Source organism: Papio anubis, chromosome 7, assembly GCF_008728515.1.
Source record: "Papio anubis isolate 15944 chromosome 7, Panubis1.0, whole genome shotgun sequence".
NCBI classification, from domain to species: domain Eukaryota; kingdom Metazoa; phylum Chordata; class Mammalia; order Primates; family Cercopithecidae; genus Papio; species Papio anubis.
This window is the reverse complement of record NC_044982.1, coordinates 11,954,261-11,970,922: the sequence shown is the minus strand read 5'-3', so window position 1 is coordinate 11,970,922 and position 16,662 is coordinate 11,954,261. Positions and strand designations below refer to the sequence as shown.

Below are 16,662 nucleotides of genomic sequence, written 5' to 3'. Positions count from 1 at the left end.
CTTGGCAAATAATTCTCTTGAGGTTTACCCAGCCTGTCCAAGGTCACAGGGAAGCCCTGTCTGTGTCTCACACAGAAGGCCAAGGTCCAGCACTGTCCAAACTTTACTCAGCAAACAGTCACAAAGCAGCTTCTGTGTGAGGGGTCAGGGGTGGGCTCACTGTGGTCTCTGCTGCGTGTCACACATTGAAGCACTGTGCTGGGGGTCATCGCAGGCTGTTTAACTCAATTGTCACATGAGCCTGGGTGCACAAAATGGTAGAGCAGCTCAGATAGAGATGGACAGAGAGAGAGCATGAACCTCTGAGGAGTCAAGTTTTCGTGGACAAAGGGACACTGAGCTGGCTTTGGAGCATGAGAAGGACTTCACCTAGCAGATGTGGGAAAGGAGTGAGACCTCCAGGCAGAGGGACCGGCTGGAGATGAGCATGATGTGGTGAGCCGTGGAGTGTAGGGGACCCCACGGAACTTCGGTCTGGGCCTGCACGGGGCATGTGGAGGAGATAAGGAGGAGGGAGGTGGCTGTGCCAGTGGTTCAGTGACAGAAATCCTGAACGGGAGGCCAATATTTTGTCTGATCTCTTTCATACCAACTTCAGGGTAGTTTGGTCATCCATGCCACACTCCAAGTGTCCACTGGGCCCTTTCTGTCCCTCACCCTCCTTTATACACACGAGTAGATGTCTCCACGCAGCCCTCCCAAGATGCTCACCTCTATCCACAGCTGCTTCTCCAACACCCACCAGGCCCTCCCATGGAATGAGCTCACCTACAGGGTAAAATCAGGTCACAGTCTGCAGGACTTCTGCATGTATAGGCCTGACTATTCCCCTCAGGACCCTCATTCACAGCCACTGTATTAATTTGATGGGGCTGCCAAAACGAAGTGTTCTCGTCTGGGCAGCTGCAATGGATTTGCTGAAATTGATTTGCTAGCATTGCTGAAATTGATTCAAGCTTGATTCTAGAGCTTGAATCTAAGATCAAGGCATGTGCAGGGCTGGTTTCCCTGAGGCTTCTCCCCTTGGTTTGCAGGTGGCTGTCCTCTCCCTATGTCCTCACATGATCCTCCTCTCATGTGCCTGGTTCTAACTTCCTCTTCTCTCCTCATCTGCACCTGTCCTGTAGGATTAGGGCTCCCAATGACCTCATTCTAACTTAATAACCTCTTTAAAGACTCTATCCCCAAGTACAGTCACATTTTGAAATATTGAGGGTAAGGACTTCAGTGTATGAATTTTGGGAGGATGCAACTCAGCCAGGTTCACTATCATTACAGTTGCACTAGTGCCATGTCTGGTTCCTAGTGGACACCCCGGGAACAGCCATCCATCCAGACTGATGTCCCATGACATCCCCTACACTCCACGGCTCATCACATCACACTCGTCTCCAGCCGGTCTCTCTGCCTGCAAGTCCCACACCTGTTCCCACATCCACTGTCTGGGAAGGTCCTTTTCATGCTTCAAAGCCAGCCCGGTGTCCTCCTTTGTGCAAAAAATGTCCTGACCTCTCAGAAGTTCATTCTTTCTCTCTTTCTGTCGATCTTTCTCTGAACTGCTCTATCATTCTGTGTATTGTTGAAATGAAGGAACGTGTGACAATTGAGTTGAACAGCCGGCAAAAACGAAAAAGAAGAAAAATAATACTGAGTTAAACAGGCTGCAATGACCCCCAGCACGGTGCTTCAATGCATGGAATGCATGAATGGCTTACAGCAGAGGCCACACTCAGCCCCTGTTTGCCCTTTGAGTTTTTGCAGCTTTTGCCAAGATCATTCTTTTTTTTTTTTTTTTTTTTTTTGGAGACAGAGTCTTGCTCTGTCACCCAGGCTGGAGTGCCGTGGCATGATCTTGGCTCACTGCAAGCTCCGCCTCCCAGGTTCACACCATTCTCCTGCCTCAGCCTCCCGAGTAGCTGGGACTACAGGCGCCTGCCACCATGCCCAGCTAATTTTTTTTTTGTATTTTTCAGTAGAGATGGGGTTTCATCGTGTTAGCCAGGATGGTCTAGATCTCCTGGCCTCGTGATCCGCCCGTCTCGGCCTCCCAAAGTGCTGGGATTACAGGCGTGAGCCACCGCGCCCAGCCGCCGAGATCATTCTTGTTTTTAGAAAACCCAACATTATTTTCCTCTCTAGCCACATGGATTCTAAAACCTCCTCTTCTGAGCTGTAATCAGAATGCAGAGAAGTAATACAAGGTTAGGGCCCGGGACTCCTTCTCCCACCTCTCCCAGCAGAGACCCAGAATTTTTTAAAAAATGACCTTGGTCTTCAGGGAAAGAACTTCCCACCACAATGAGCAGCCATGCCCAGCCTACCCTTGACTGTGGGGCTTACTTAGCTCATCCATCCAAAGGCTATTCCTGGGATGCCTAGTAGGAATCCAGGCATGGAGCTAGTGCAAGCATAATGATAAGAGTAAGCCCAGCAGTCACGGGCCCCGGTAATAACCAGGTAAACAAATAAACAGAACTATAAACTGTGATGACAACAATTCATCTGTCCACAGATATTCACTGAATGTCCACTGTGTGCCTGGCACTGTTCCAAGTGCTGAAGAAAAATGAAGAAAACAAAAATCCGTGCCCTTGTAGAGGAGACATTGTAATGTGGAAGATGACGTAATGAAAGAGAATGAAGAACAAAACAGAAAAGTAACATGTCACTTGATGACAAGTACTGTGGAATGAGACTGTCATCTATATGAAGCACAGAAAGTGGAACATGGCAACATCTCAGCCAAAAGACCTGGCAGACACCACCTTGGCCAAGGGATCAAGGTTGGCATCGCCGTCTGTAAGCAGTGCTGACATCTCGTTCTCTTCGATATGGCGTCATGAGCAGGCTGCCTCTCTGGTGGGATCTTCCTCCAAACCCAGAACTTCAGTCCAATCACGAGAAAATGACAGCCAATCCCAAGTTCAGGGACATTTGGCAAAATACCCCACCACTCCTACTTAAAAGTGTCGAGGTCATGAAAGGAAGGAAACCCTGGGAAATCGTCACTGGCCGGAGGAAACTAAGCAGACACGATGACTAAATGCAATGTAGAATCCTGGGACAGAAAAGGACATTAGTGAGAGAGCTGGTGAAACCCAAGTAAGTCCAGGCTATACCAATGTCCACTTCCCAGTTCTGAGGAACATGCTGTGGTCACGTGAGATGTACATATTTGCATTAGTGGAAGCAGGGAGAGCGTATATGGGACCGCTCTGTATTGTTTGTATAACTTTTCTCTAAATCCAAAACTGCTTTAAAATAGCTTTTTAAATGATACTTTAAGTTCTGGGGTGTATGTGCAGAATGTGCAGATTTGTTACATAGGTATACATGTACCACGGTGGTTTGCTGCATCTCCTTTTTTTAAGACAATGTTTCAAAAAGAAAAATATTTTTTCTTTTACCTGTAGGTGATTTTTCCCTGTTGGTGAGCTCATTCCGTGGGAGGGCCTGGTGGGTGTTGGAGAAGCAGCTGGGGATAGAGGTGAGCATCCTGGGAGGGCTGCGTGGAGGCATCTACTTATGTGCAGAAAGAAGGGTGAGGGACAGAACCGTGTGAGTCAGCTCCTCTGCAGTGAGCAAGGCGACCTCACAGAATGTTCTGTCTCAGGCCTCAGTTTGATGCGATCATGGATAAGTCAATCCTTTGTTATGCTCCCGGCCCTCACATTATGCAGCAGGGCACATAAGTGGGGTTGGGAATTGCAAAGGCAGAAGCAGGAGACCAGTTAAAGAAGAGAATGGGGCATAAGAGAGATAATCGGGAGGACCTTCCACAGCCAGGGCCCTGAGGGTCTCCTTGAGGTGGTGCCATTGAAGCCGAGTTCTGAGGGACAATCAGGTGTAGACACCGTGAGTCTCAGAAGTGGGAAAAGGGGAGTGCTGTGCATGGAATTGAGGGATGGTGCCTGTGGCAGCAGCTGGGGAGAGAAGGAGAAGGTGGGGTGGGAGGCCCATCCTTTTCTTGGCCACAAGGACACTGAGTAGGGTGCCCAGACTCAGTAATAATAACAGGCAGCACTTGGAGGCTGTGTCCTGTGTGTCTGGCACTCACCTTAGCCCTTTGTGCCCCTCGGCTGAGTTAATGCAGAGGTGAACTGAGAGGCATCTGGGGAAAGGGCTGGGGGACAGGAAGCAGGTGACATCTCCAGTCCTCTCCAGCTTCCTTAGACACTTCCTGGCAGACATTGGCCCCACTAATAACCAGGTAAACAAATAAACAGAACTACAAACTATGATGACAACAATTCATCTGTCCACAGATATTCACTGAATGCCCACTGTGTGCCTGGCACTGTTCCAAGTGCTGAAGAAAAATGAAGAAAACAAAAATCCGTGCCCTTGTAGAGGTGACATTGTAATGTGGCAAGATGACGTAATGAAAGAGAATGAAGAACAAAACAGAGAAGTAAAATGGATTGCAGGTCCACAGTACTGATCCTTCTCTGCCACCCTTCTCCAAGACCACCTTGGTGGGAGTAAGGGGCTCTAAGGGGACAACAGACACAGGAGCCAGACACAAGACACAAGACACTTTTGACTCCCAGGAGAACCTAGTGTGGGCATCCATACGCCCTTCCTGATGGTGACTTTTTACGCAGACATGCAGAGTACAGTTAACCAGCTGCTCCTGCACACGTCTGGATCTCTACTCACACATCTGTGCACATGCGTGAGTGCATGCGTGCACACACACACACACACACAGCCTCCTGGAGCACTGTGGATTCTGGGTGGCTAACTCAGCTACAGCCTCTGGTTGTACTGAGCTGAGCACCCATTGCCTGCTGGGGTGGGGAGAGGGCAGGCGCTTTCCCTGCGTGACCCCGTTTAACCCTCTCAGTGCCCCACTGAGGTGGTCCCTGTTGTCCCCAATGGACAGAGGAAGAACCTGAGTCAGGAACCCAGAGTGGTGTCTCCACTAAGTAGAAGCCTCTGTTTCTCTCCCAGCCTCTCCCAGAGGAGCTGTTCTGAAGTGTGTGGATTTGATCAAGATAATCAAGGTAAATGATCCTTATCTTGATACATCACAAATGTTAGGGTTCAAGGCTCTGAGGGTGGAGCGTGGGTGGAGTCTCTGCTGCCTGGTATCCTAAGCTGGGTGATTGCAAGCGGACACAATGTGACCACCTCTCGGGCCACGCAGGGGGAATGAATGTAATGAGGCCAGGCTTACAGGGTTGTTGAAGGCTCAGGGGAGACTAGGCAAAAAAAAAAAAAAAAAACTATGACCTGCGACCTCCCTATAGCAGTGTTTCTCAAACTCTGATTAACGTTACTTGAGGAACTTGTTAAAAATACGTATTCCTGGCCCTGATCAGATAAATCAGGACAAGTCAGAATATTTGACGCAGAGTCTTGGCGCTCCCCCTTGGGATTCAAATGCACACAGATTTTTGGTGCTTTGCCACCTACAGTACAAGAAAGGGCAGGACTGTCCTGTTCAGTGCACTATGACCTGGGCGCTCAGGCCCCAATAACTCCCCTACTCCCCCAGCTCCCTGCGGTGCCACCCACCTGGCTTTCATGCCTGAGGGTGGTCCTCAGACTCCTCCTAGAACAGGCCCAGAGGCTCTTAGTTATGTAAGTATCCATTCCTCCAATCACTGCAGAGCACTCACCAGGTAACAAGCACACACGCCCAGGCGAGCTCCCCATGCTCATCCCCACGTTGACGTCTCAGACTCTACAAGTCTTCAGCTGCTGTCTAGGACTCTGTAAGTCCTTGAGCCTGGGACCCCTACCACACACAAGAGCTGGCATGCCCTACAGGCGGGGAAGTGCTGACCATATACACCCAGGAAGTCGGAATTCCAGATAATGAGTAACTTTTTAGCGGAATTCCAGATAATGAGTAACTCTTTAGCACAAGTACCCATGTCCTATGAATTGTGAGGTGTTTTTGTTTGTGAAATCTGACAATTCTACCTGTAGGGAACAGGGATGATTGAGAAGCAGCTGCTCTGATGGCCAGAAGCCAACAGCCTTCCCTGCAGAGATGCGGGAAATCCCGGGGAGAGCGGGAAAGGTCAGGCACTGCACTGGCAGTGGGAGTGGAGCTTGGGTCAGAGGAGGGTCAGTGCCATGAGGAAAGACCCTGGGAGGCTTCCTGCTACATAATGTGAGGGCCGAGAGCATAACAAAGGATTGACTTATCCATGATTGCATCAAACTGAAGCCTGAGACAGAACATTCTGTGAGGTCGCCTTCTTCACTGCAGAGGAGCTGACTCACACAGTTTTGTCCAGGAAGTTGCAACCTGTGCCAGGAGTAGCCAACCTGGGAGTAGCAAAGAGGCTTTTCTAATGCAGGTTTTCCCAGAGCTCCTCTCCCTCCCTCCCCCGGCCAAAGATGAGCTCTTCAGGGAGAGCCGGCTCTAGGGGACTTTGCTCCTAGGCATCCCAGCTGCAGAGATTGGTGGCGCCAGTTCAGAAAGGGGGTCTTCTGGACCAGGGGATGATGGGGTTGGGCCTCAGGGCACTGGGAGCCAGTAGGGGTGCTTCAAACTGGCCAGTGACCTGAAGGACTCATATTCTTTTTTTTTTTTTTTTTTTTTGAGACGGAGTCTCGCGCTGTGTCACCCAGGCTGGAGTGCAGTGGCCAGATCTCGGCTCACTGCAAGCTCCGCCTCCCAGGTTCACGCCATTCTCCTGCCTCAGCCTCCGAGTAGCTGGGACTACAGGCGCCCGCCACCACGCCCGGCTAGTTTTTTGTATTTTTAGTAGAGATGGGGTTTCACCATGTTAGCCAGGATGGTCTCGATCTCCTGACCTCGTGATCCACCCGCCTCGACCTCCCAAAGTGCTGGGATTACAGGCTTGAGCCACCGCGCCCGGCCAGGACTCATATTCTTAAGGATATCCTGGTGGCCACGTAGAAAACAGTCTGGTGGGATGAAGGTGGAAGTGAGGACCAGCTCAGAGGTCACTGAGAGTGCAGCCAGATAGGCTGGGACCCACATGGGCAGCAGAGGTGGGGAGTAGGGATGTGGAGGGGGAGACCCAGCCCCATGCTGGGGGCCCCAAGGGAAGGTGGAGGCTGAGCCAGGAGAAGAGGCACCACCCACTGACGTCCTGCTTGCTGAATAACTGTGAGGAGCAGGATGAGGAGCAAAAGAGCAAGCGAGGAAGTCAAGGGGGTTATTTGGGTGCTATGCTCCATGTGAGGGTAGCTAAGTACAGGTGCCAAGGAGGCACCTTTGTCAAAATCCCAGCTCAAAATGTTAGTTACCAGAGGCCTCTGATAAAGACAGAGCCACAGGTAAAACGCAGCACGCACAACCCCTCAACCCTAAAATCAGAAGGCTATCTGTGTCCTGGCAAGGAGAGAAGCACAATTGATCATCCACACAACCAGGATGCAAGCCCATTATTTCTGATGCAAAACCCAGGCTCCTTCCAGGGCTGGCACAGAGAACAGCCAGAGGTGTCACGAGGCCTCCACCTTCCCCAGTTGGGCAACCTCAGAGGGTATCTCCTTATCTCTGAGATCACTGTGTCTTCATGTCCAGGCTGGGCACAGGTCACCTGGGAGTGGAGCTGTGTTTGCAGAGAAAGAACTAGGGTGGACGTTGAAGCCAACCTGCCTGGTTCAGAATCCTGGCTCAGCTTGGCACTTACCAACAGTGGCAGTGAGGCCTTGGGAATGAGCTTCACCTCTCTGCACTTCTGTTTCCTCATATCTAGAGTTGAGGGAGGGGAGTGATAGGACCCGCCTCAGTGGGTGTTCATATGGATTCCATGGGCTCTTAAGCATAAAGAACAGAGCAGCTATGATGACCATCATCTATGTCACTGGGCCTCCGGGGATGAGGAAAGAAGAGGCAGATCTACTTAAGTACAAGGAAGGTGGAGGAAGGTAGTAAGGCATCAGCCTTGTGGCACAGATTGTATTATGAGATTGACTGGTTTTCTTACGTCACTCTCAAATTTCCCTCCTTACCTGCTTCCCATGATTCCTGAGAGTCAAGAGGATGGGAGCTGTGGAATGTGTTAGTCATCCACTGCTGCAGAGCCAGTCGCCCATGATTATCTCACGGAGGTCCTGAGGGTCAGGAATCCAGGAGGGGCTAAGCTGGGTGGTTCCAGCTCGAGGTCTCTCTTGAGCTTGCTGTCAAGCTGTTGGCCAGGGCAATCCCAGAAGGCTCACTCATGAGGCTGTTGGTAGAAGGTCTCGGTTCCTCACCATGTGGGCTACTCACAGGGCTGCTCAAATGTGACTTAGAGAGAGAGAGGGAAAGAGAAAGAGAGAGAGAGAGAAAGAGAGAGAGACAGAGGTTTATTTGTTTGGTGTCCAGGACCGAGAGAGAGGGTATAGAGAGAAAGCACAAAAGAGAGAGAGAAAAAAAGAGAAAGGCAGAGAGAGAGATAGAGACAGAGAGACAGAGACAGAGACACAGATGGTTGTTTAATGTCCAGGACCAAGAGAGAGAAAAAAGAGAGAAAGCACAAAAGAGAGGGGAAAAAGAGAAAGACAGACAGAGTGAGAGACAGAGAGAGAGAACCCACAGCAGAAGCAGCAGTCTTTTTATAACCCAGTCTCAGAAATGATACCCCACCCCTTCTGCCTTAGAAGGAAGTCACTAAGTCCAGTCCAATGCAAGGGGAGGTAATTAAGCTCTATCTCTTCAAGGAAGTGATATCAGACATTTGTGGACACATTTGTAAAATGACCAGAGCATTAGAACCTCAGAATCCAGCAGAGTAATTGCCCTAATAGTAGATGATTAATGTTTTTAAAAATGGATGGACTAGCTGAAGGAATAAATGAACGACAGAGTGAGCAGGATATTTCTGTCTCATTTCACACACAGGAAAGGCACCGAGGCTCAGAGCAATTAGGACATGTGTGAGGTTGTCTAGGCAGTAAGGGATGGGGGCTGGGCTGGTTTGCCAGAAATCTGAGATGCAGCATGCAGCGTGCAGCAGTTCTGAAATGGAAGCCAGGGATGGCAAGCTATAGCAGCCACTCTTTCCCGGAGGGAGAACAGACTCAACACCACTCAACACCGGGGAGGAAGGGATGACTCAGCAGCACTCAAAACAGAGTCAGGAGTTCTCCCTGCTCTTGCCAAACCCTCTGCAGGCGCCTCTTATCCACACAGGGACACCACCAAAGGTCTGGTTGTGCTGAAGGAAATTTGCAACTGCTGCTTCAAATCTGCAGCCAGTATCTCCCCCAGCAGCCACCAAACCAGGCCAGCACAAACCCAGCCAGAGAGCAACATGGGTGTCAGGCAAAAACAGGCTATTGACTCCATCTTTTTCTAACAGAGATCAGAGTCCTCTGGCCTTCCACAGAGAAGGTGGGGCCTTCTCAGGGTTCTCTGGATCTGCTGGTGTCAGTCAGTATCTATTTCTTTTTCCTAAGAATTTTTTTTTTTTGAGATGGAGTTTTTGGTCTGTTGCCCAGGCTGGAGTGCAATCATGCAATCTCGGCTCACTCCAACCTCTGCCTCCTGGGTTCAAGCAATTCTCCTGCCTCAGCCTCCCGAGTAGCTGGGATTATAGGCACCCACCACCACACTGGGCTAATTTTTGTATTTTTAGTAGAGACAAGCTTTCACCATGTTGGCCAGGCTGTTCTCAAACTCTTGACCTCAGGTGATCCACCTACCTCAGCCTCCCAAAGTGCTAGAATTATAGGCGTAAGCCACTGAGCCCAGCCTCCTAAGAATTCTCAAAGGAGCTATGGTTGACAAAAGAGGTTCAGAGAGGTAAAGTAATGGCCCTAAAGTCATCCAGCAAGTAGATGTGGCAAAGCCACGGTGCAAAAGAAGCCCTGGTGGGTGACACTCTTTGGATGGCCCCTGCCTCTCTGGAAGGCACCAGCATTGGTTTCTCTCTGCCTCACCTTCCCATGCAGGTGGGCATTCTTGTGCTTGGGCTCCTGCTGGTCCCTCTGGTTATGCCCCAGAAGCACACTCTTCCCTATCTGCAGTCCCAGCCCAAGTGTGGACACAACCCATTTCCTAGGGTGCTCCTTAGCCCACCGCACCAAGTCAGCATTTAGGAATCAACTGTGGCACCACAAAGGCAACAGTTGTGAAAACCACAAACAGCCTCACAAGGATCACGCTTGCAGAATTCCAGTGTCTGATTGACTCTGTAGACTCTGTATGTACCAAGGTGACTCCAATCTAGGGACAACGAGAGTCACTGTTCCTTGGACTGAGCATCTGCTTATCCCAGGTCCCAGGCGCCTTTGATGTGAATCTTCAGTCTCTTCACTTTTGAGACAGGCACTACAGCCACACTCACATAGGTCCCAAGGGCCAGTGCCATCCACTACCTCTGCCATCTCCACTCCTGCATTCCACCAGATTCCCTGACCTTTAGAAATAGTCTCCTGGAGGCCAGGCCTGCTGGCTCAAGCCTGTAATTCCAGCTATTTGAGAGGCTGAGGTGCGCGGATCACCTGAGGTCAAAAGTTTGAGATCAGCCTGGCCAATATGGTAAAACTCCGTCTCTACCAAAAATACAAAAATTAGCCGGTCGCCTGTAATCCCAGCTACTCAGGAGGCTGAGGCAGGAGAATTGCTTGAATCAGGGAGGTAGAGATTGCAGTGAACTGAGATCATGCCAATGCACTCCAGCCTGGGCAACAGAATGAGACTCCATCTAAAAAAAAAAAAAAAAAAAAAAAAAAAAAAGGAAAAGAAATAGTGCCCGGGAGCCCCTGGCCCTGACCTCCCAAAAGCCAGAGTGAACTTTCAATCTCACCATGGGCTGACTCCCTGGGTCCATTTTAAGTCAGAGGATCGTGCCCATCCACAGTCAAAAGGAGAGAGTGGTGACCGATGTGGACAAAGCTCCCATTCAGCTGAGACCCCAATCAGTAAAGAAAATCTTTCCCTACACAGATCCGCAGACAACCAAAGCCTTAAAAAAGCATCAATCCTAAAGCCTGTGAAATTGTCATTTTCTCTCCTGTGTTCAAGAATGGAAATGTCTTCCTTCATTTTTAAAGAAGGAGCAGGGGATAGTGGTGAGAGTCTGGATTTGGCATTGGATTGGTTTTCCAAAGCTCCAACAGCTCCAGCATTTGACAGTCTGGATTTGGCATCGGATTGGTCTTTCCTAGCCTCCAACAGCTCCCGCATTTAACAGCTGGGGGTACATGGGCAAATCACATGATTAGACGTTGGAAACTTTTTTCCTCCCTCCTAACTCCCCTTCCTGGAGGTTGACACAGACCAAAACTTGGTAAGAAAACTAAGGATAAAAGAAGGGGCAGAGGCCAGGCAAGGTGGTCTATGCCTGTAGTCCCAGCACTTTGAGAGGCCAAGGTGGGTGAATCAATTGAGCCCAGGTGTTTGAGACCAGCCTGGGCAACATGGTGAAACCATGTCTCTGCAAAAAATTACAAAAATTAGCTGGGCACGGTGGTGTGCACCTGTAATCCCAACTACTTGGGAGGCTGAGGTGGGAGGATCACTTGAGCCCAGGATGTTGAAGCTGCAAATGAGGTGAGATTGCACCACTGTACTCCAGCTTGGGCTACAGAGTAAGACCCTGTCTCAAAAAAAAAAAAAAAAAAAAAAGAGGGACAGAGATTTTTTTTCAACATCATCAGAGATGGAAGCTATACAAAGAGAGGAGACAGTCAGCCATGGCAATGTCAAAATATTCATTAGCCAGTACATGTTCTGCCTAGGGAATTTTCCATACCTACTGAGAGGTATGGGGAAAGGAGGCAGGATTTAGCAGGATCAAGAGGCCATGGGGTATCAGAGTACAGGACAGCAATCCCCAGATGGCCTCGGCCAGCCCCACTCTCCTTCCTCCCACTCTTAGCTCTTAGAGTAACTGTACAATGTGCTAAGAATGCAGTGCCCTGAGACAAGGAGAAAATATCAGGAACAACCTGGGCTTTGTCTTCATTCCTCCTAAAACTTGTTTTCAGTCATCCAAGTGACTTCTGGGATATAAAAGCCAGGGAAGGGTGTTTTTGAGGCCCCTTTTGATGTGACACAATACTATGCAAGCCACGCAAACCAGCTTCATTACAGATATAGGCAGCGAGAATCAACAGAAGCCTAGGATCCATAATGAACCAGTCCCCAGGCTCAGGAAAGCTGCCCCGGCAGATGAAGTCTTGTTTGCATATGCCTCACTTTGCACCTGTCGAGATGGGGTCTTGCTCTGTTACCCAGCCTGGAGTATAGTAGTAGGATCTCAGTCGACTGCAACCTCTGCCTCCTGAGTTCAAGTGATTATCCTGCCTCAGCCTCCTGAGTAGCTGGGACTACAGGCATGTACCATCATGCCTGGCTAATTTTTTTGTATTTTTATTAGAGATGGGGTTTCGCCATGTTGTCTAGGCTGGTCTTGAACCCCTCAACTCAGGTGATCCACTTGCCTTGACCTCCCAAAGTGCTGGGATTACAGGCATGAGCCACTGGGCCCGGCCTACGTACTATTTTAAAATCCACTGCACCTGTTCTTATTCTGGAGGAGATGCTGAACTCTGCCCTTGGACAAGGCCCTCAGTGTGTCCTGGGAGAGCCTGACTTGAAGCCACATTATGCAGAGGCAGGGTGGATCCCAACCCAGGGAACTGGAGACAGAGGCAATCTAAAGGCAGAAACCTCCTACAGAGGTTGCTCTTCCGCTTAGCCTAAGAGGCAGTGCTTCTCAGGCTTTCTGGTGCACACTAATCACCTTGGGTTATTATTAGTATCCAAATTCTAAATTAGTATGCCTGGGCTGTGCCCCAAGAATTAGCATTTCTAACCAGCTCCTCTGTGTTGCTGCAGCTGCTGGTCCCTGAATCACACTTGCAGTACAGCAAGGATGTCAAAGCGCTCTTCCTCAAAGGGGGGAGCATCTCCTCAGACCCTAGTATCCTCCTCGTTTCCTCTTTGCTTCCTTTTGTGGGGCTCCAAAATGTAGTAGGAGTGCCCTGGGTTCTGATGAGAGAATATTCTCAAAGGATTGCTGACTCAGGAGGAAAACAGGCTCCAGCGATCCTGCAGCCCACGGGCTGGTGGGGAGATGACCCACAGGACGCCCTTCCAAAAAGGAAGAGCAGTGGACCTGGAAGAGTATGATTTGGCCTTAGTGTTGCTTCACTTTTCTGTTTTAATTGCCCTGTGGTTTCACCCGGCCATGGGACTCCACGATGACATGTGCCATCCTTGTATGAATGGTGCTTGCAGAACCGAAAGAAGGGCCTGTACCAATGCCTGGGGCAAAGCAGACCAATGAAGACTTGTAAGAGTCCAGAAAAGAGGCTGAGAAAAGGTCAGGAATGGGGTACATGTGGCCTTGGAGCATCCATCTGGAGCTCCAGGTGACCAGCAGCACCCAGAGCAATTATTTACCCTCTGCAGGTCCTCCAAAGCATCCTCAGCAGGACCTGCAGAAGGTCAAAAATTTTCTGCTTTCACATGGGATGGAGGTTAAGACTAAGTCAGCTCAGCTATAAACAAAATGATGCTCTTCCCTTTGAAAAGTAGTACAAGACAAGGATGCCCTCTCTCACCACTCCTATTCAACATAGTATTGGAAGTTCTGGCCAGGGCAATGAGACAAGAGAAAGAAATAAAGGGTATTCAATTAGGAAAAGAGGAAGTCAAGTCTCTATTTGCAGATGACATGATGTATATTTAGAAAACCCCACTGTCTAAGCCCCAAATCTCCTTAAGCCAATGAGCAACGTGAGCGAAGTCTCAGGATACAAAATCAATGTGCAAAAATCACAAACATTCCTATACACCAATAACAGACAAACAGAGAGCCAAATCATGAGTTCACAATTGCTACAAAAAGAATAAAATACCTAGGAATCCAACTTACAAGGGATGTGAAGGACCTCTTCAAGGAGAACTACAAACCACTCCTCAACGAAATAAAAGAGGACATAGACAAATGGAAGAACATTCCATGCTCATGAATAAGAAGAATCAATATTGTGAAAATGGCCATACTGCCCAAAGCAGTTTATACATTCAATGCTATCTCCATCAAGCTACCAATGACTTTCTTCACAGAATTGGAAAAAACTACTTTAAATTTCATATGGAACCATAAAAGCACCTGCATAGCCAAGACAATCCTAGGGAAAGAGAACAAAGCTGGAGGCATCATGCTACCTGACTTCAAACGATACTACAAGGCTATAGTAACCAAAACAGTATGGTACTGGTACCAAAACTGTTATATAGACCAATGGAACAGAACAGAGGCCTCAGAAATAGCACCACACATCTGCAACCATCTGATCTTTGACAAACCTGACAAAAACAAGCAATGAGAAAAGGATTCCCTATTTAATAAATGGTGCTGGAACAACTGGCTAGCCATGTGCAGAAAGCTGAAGCTGGATCCCTTCCTTACATCTTTTACAAAAATTAACTCAAGATGGATTAAAGACTTAAATGTAAGACCTAAAACCATAAAAACCCTAGAAGAAAACTTAGGCAATACCATTCAGGACATAGGCATGGGCGAAGACTTCATGACTAAAGCACCAAAAGCAATGGTAACAAAAGCCAAAATAGACAAATTCGATCTAATTAAACTAAAGAGCTTCTGCACAGCAAAATAAACTATCATCAGAGTGAACATGTAACCTACAGAATGGGAGAAAATTTTTGCAATCTATCCATCTGACAAAGGGCTAATATCCAGAATCTACAAAGACCCTAAACAAGTTTACAAGAAAAAAAAAATCAAACAATCCCATCAAAAATTGGGCAAAGGATATGAACAGACACTTCTCAAAAGAAGGCATTTATGCAGCCAACAGACATATGAAAAAAAGGTTCATCATCACTGGTCTGTAGAGAAATGCAAAGCAAAACCACAATGAGATACCATCTCATGCCAGTTAGAATGGGGATCATTAAAAAGTCAGGAAACAACAGATGCCAGTGAGGATGTGGATAAATAGAAATGCTTTTACACTGTTGGTGGGAGTGTAAGTTAGTTCAACCATTGTGGAAGACAGTGTGGTGATTCCTCAAGGATCTAGAACTAGAAATACAGCTTGACCCAGCAATCCCATTACTGGGTATATACCCAAAGGATTATAAATCATGCTACTATAAAGACATATGTACGCATATGTTTATTGTGGCACCATTCACACTAGCAAAGACTTGGAACCAACCCAAATGTCCATCAATAATAGACTGGATAAAGAAAATGTGGCACATATACACCATGGAATACTATGCAGCCATAAAAAAGGATGAGTTCATGTCATTTTCAGGGACATGGATGAAGCTGGAAACCATCATTCTCAGCAAACTATCACAAGGACAGAAAACCAAACACCACATGTTCTCACTCATAAGTGGGAGCTGAACAATGAGAACATATGGACACAGGGAGGGGAACATCACACACTGGAGCCTGTTGGGGGATTAGGGGCTGACGGAGGGATAGCATTAGGAGAAATAATATAATGACGTTATATAATTACATCATTACAAATGTAAATGACAAGTTGATGGGTGCAGCAAACCAACATGGCACATGTATACCTATGTAACAAACCTGCACATTGTGCATATGTACCCCAGAACTTAAAGTATAATTTAAAAAAAGAAAGAAAGAAAGAAAATGATGCTCTTCTGAGGCTGGAGAACTTGAGAACACTCAGGTAATGCTCTGAGGAAAGACGACTAGTCATCCCTAATGTCCACTCTCTTTGTCTCTCTCATGGTAATGGAACTCTCAATTTTTAGCTGAGAGGCGACTACCTAGAATCTTGACTGCACTGCACAGCCTCCTTTGTAACTAGGTGTGGCCATGGGACACAACTCCGGCCAATGGAACACAAGTGGAAATAACAGCAAGGTTTAAAGCATTCCTTTCAAAAGAAAGGTTGTGCCCTTCCCTTCCCCTGTGGCCCTTTCTATGGGCTGGAAGGTGGACATAGCAGTAAGCCATCTTAGCCCAGACAAACAGACATGGAGGGCGTGGTTTCTGACAACGTGGAGCCACCCTATCAACCCACTGCCTCCAACTGGACCTGCATGAGAGGGAAATGAACTTCAGTCTCATTTTAGCCACTATTTCTTGAAGATTCTGTGTAACTTAAACATATGTATTGGCCAGGTACAGTGGTTCACACCCATAACTCCAGCACTTTGAGAGGCTGAGGTGGGAGGATCCCTGGAGGCCAGGATTTCAAGACTAGCCTGGGCAACACCATGAAACCCTGCCTCTACAAAAAATAAAAACTTAAAAATTAGCCTGGCATGGTGTTGTGCACCTGTGGTCCCAGCTGCTCAGGAGACTCAGGCGGCAGGATATCTTGAGTCCAGGAGTCAGAGTCTTCAGTGAGCAACGAGCAATGATTGAACCACTACACTCCAGTCTGGGTGACAAAGCGAGACTCTCTCTCTCTCTCTCTATATATATATACACACACACACATATACACACACACACACACACAAAATATATATAAATATATATAAAATATATAATATATACATAATATATATAAAATATATAATATATACATAATATATAAATATATATATACATAATATATAAATATATATTATATATGTGTGTATATGTATATATAGATACACACACACACATATATATAGACAGAGATATATAAAGATACACACACACACACACACACACACACACACATATCCAATTCTGAAACTGGGAGCCTGAAAGTCATTTAAGG

General features: G+C 47.8%; 1 long non-coding RNA gene across 1 annotated transcript; it reads left to right on the top strand.

Annotated features, from left to right (window-relative positions):
• Nucleotides 1-1,997: 1,997 nt before the first annotated feature.
• Nucleotides 1,998-5,247, top strand: LOC110743827. The gene is made up of 3 exons (XR_002523490.2): nt 1,998-3,102; nt 3,414-3,487; nt 4,266-5,247. It is a non-coding gene; the product is annotated as an uncharacterized LOC110743827 (long non-coding RNA).
• Nucleotides 5,248-16,662: the final 11,415 nt, after the last annotated feature.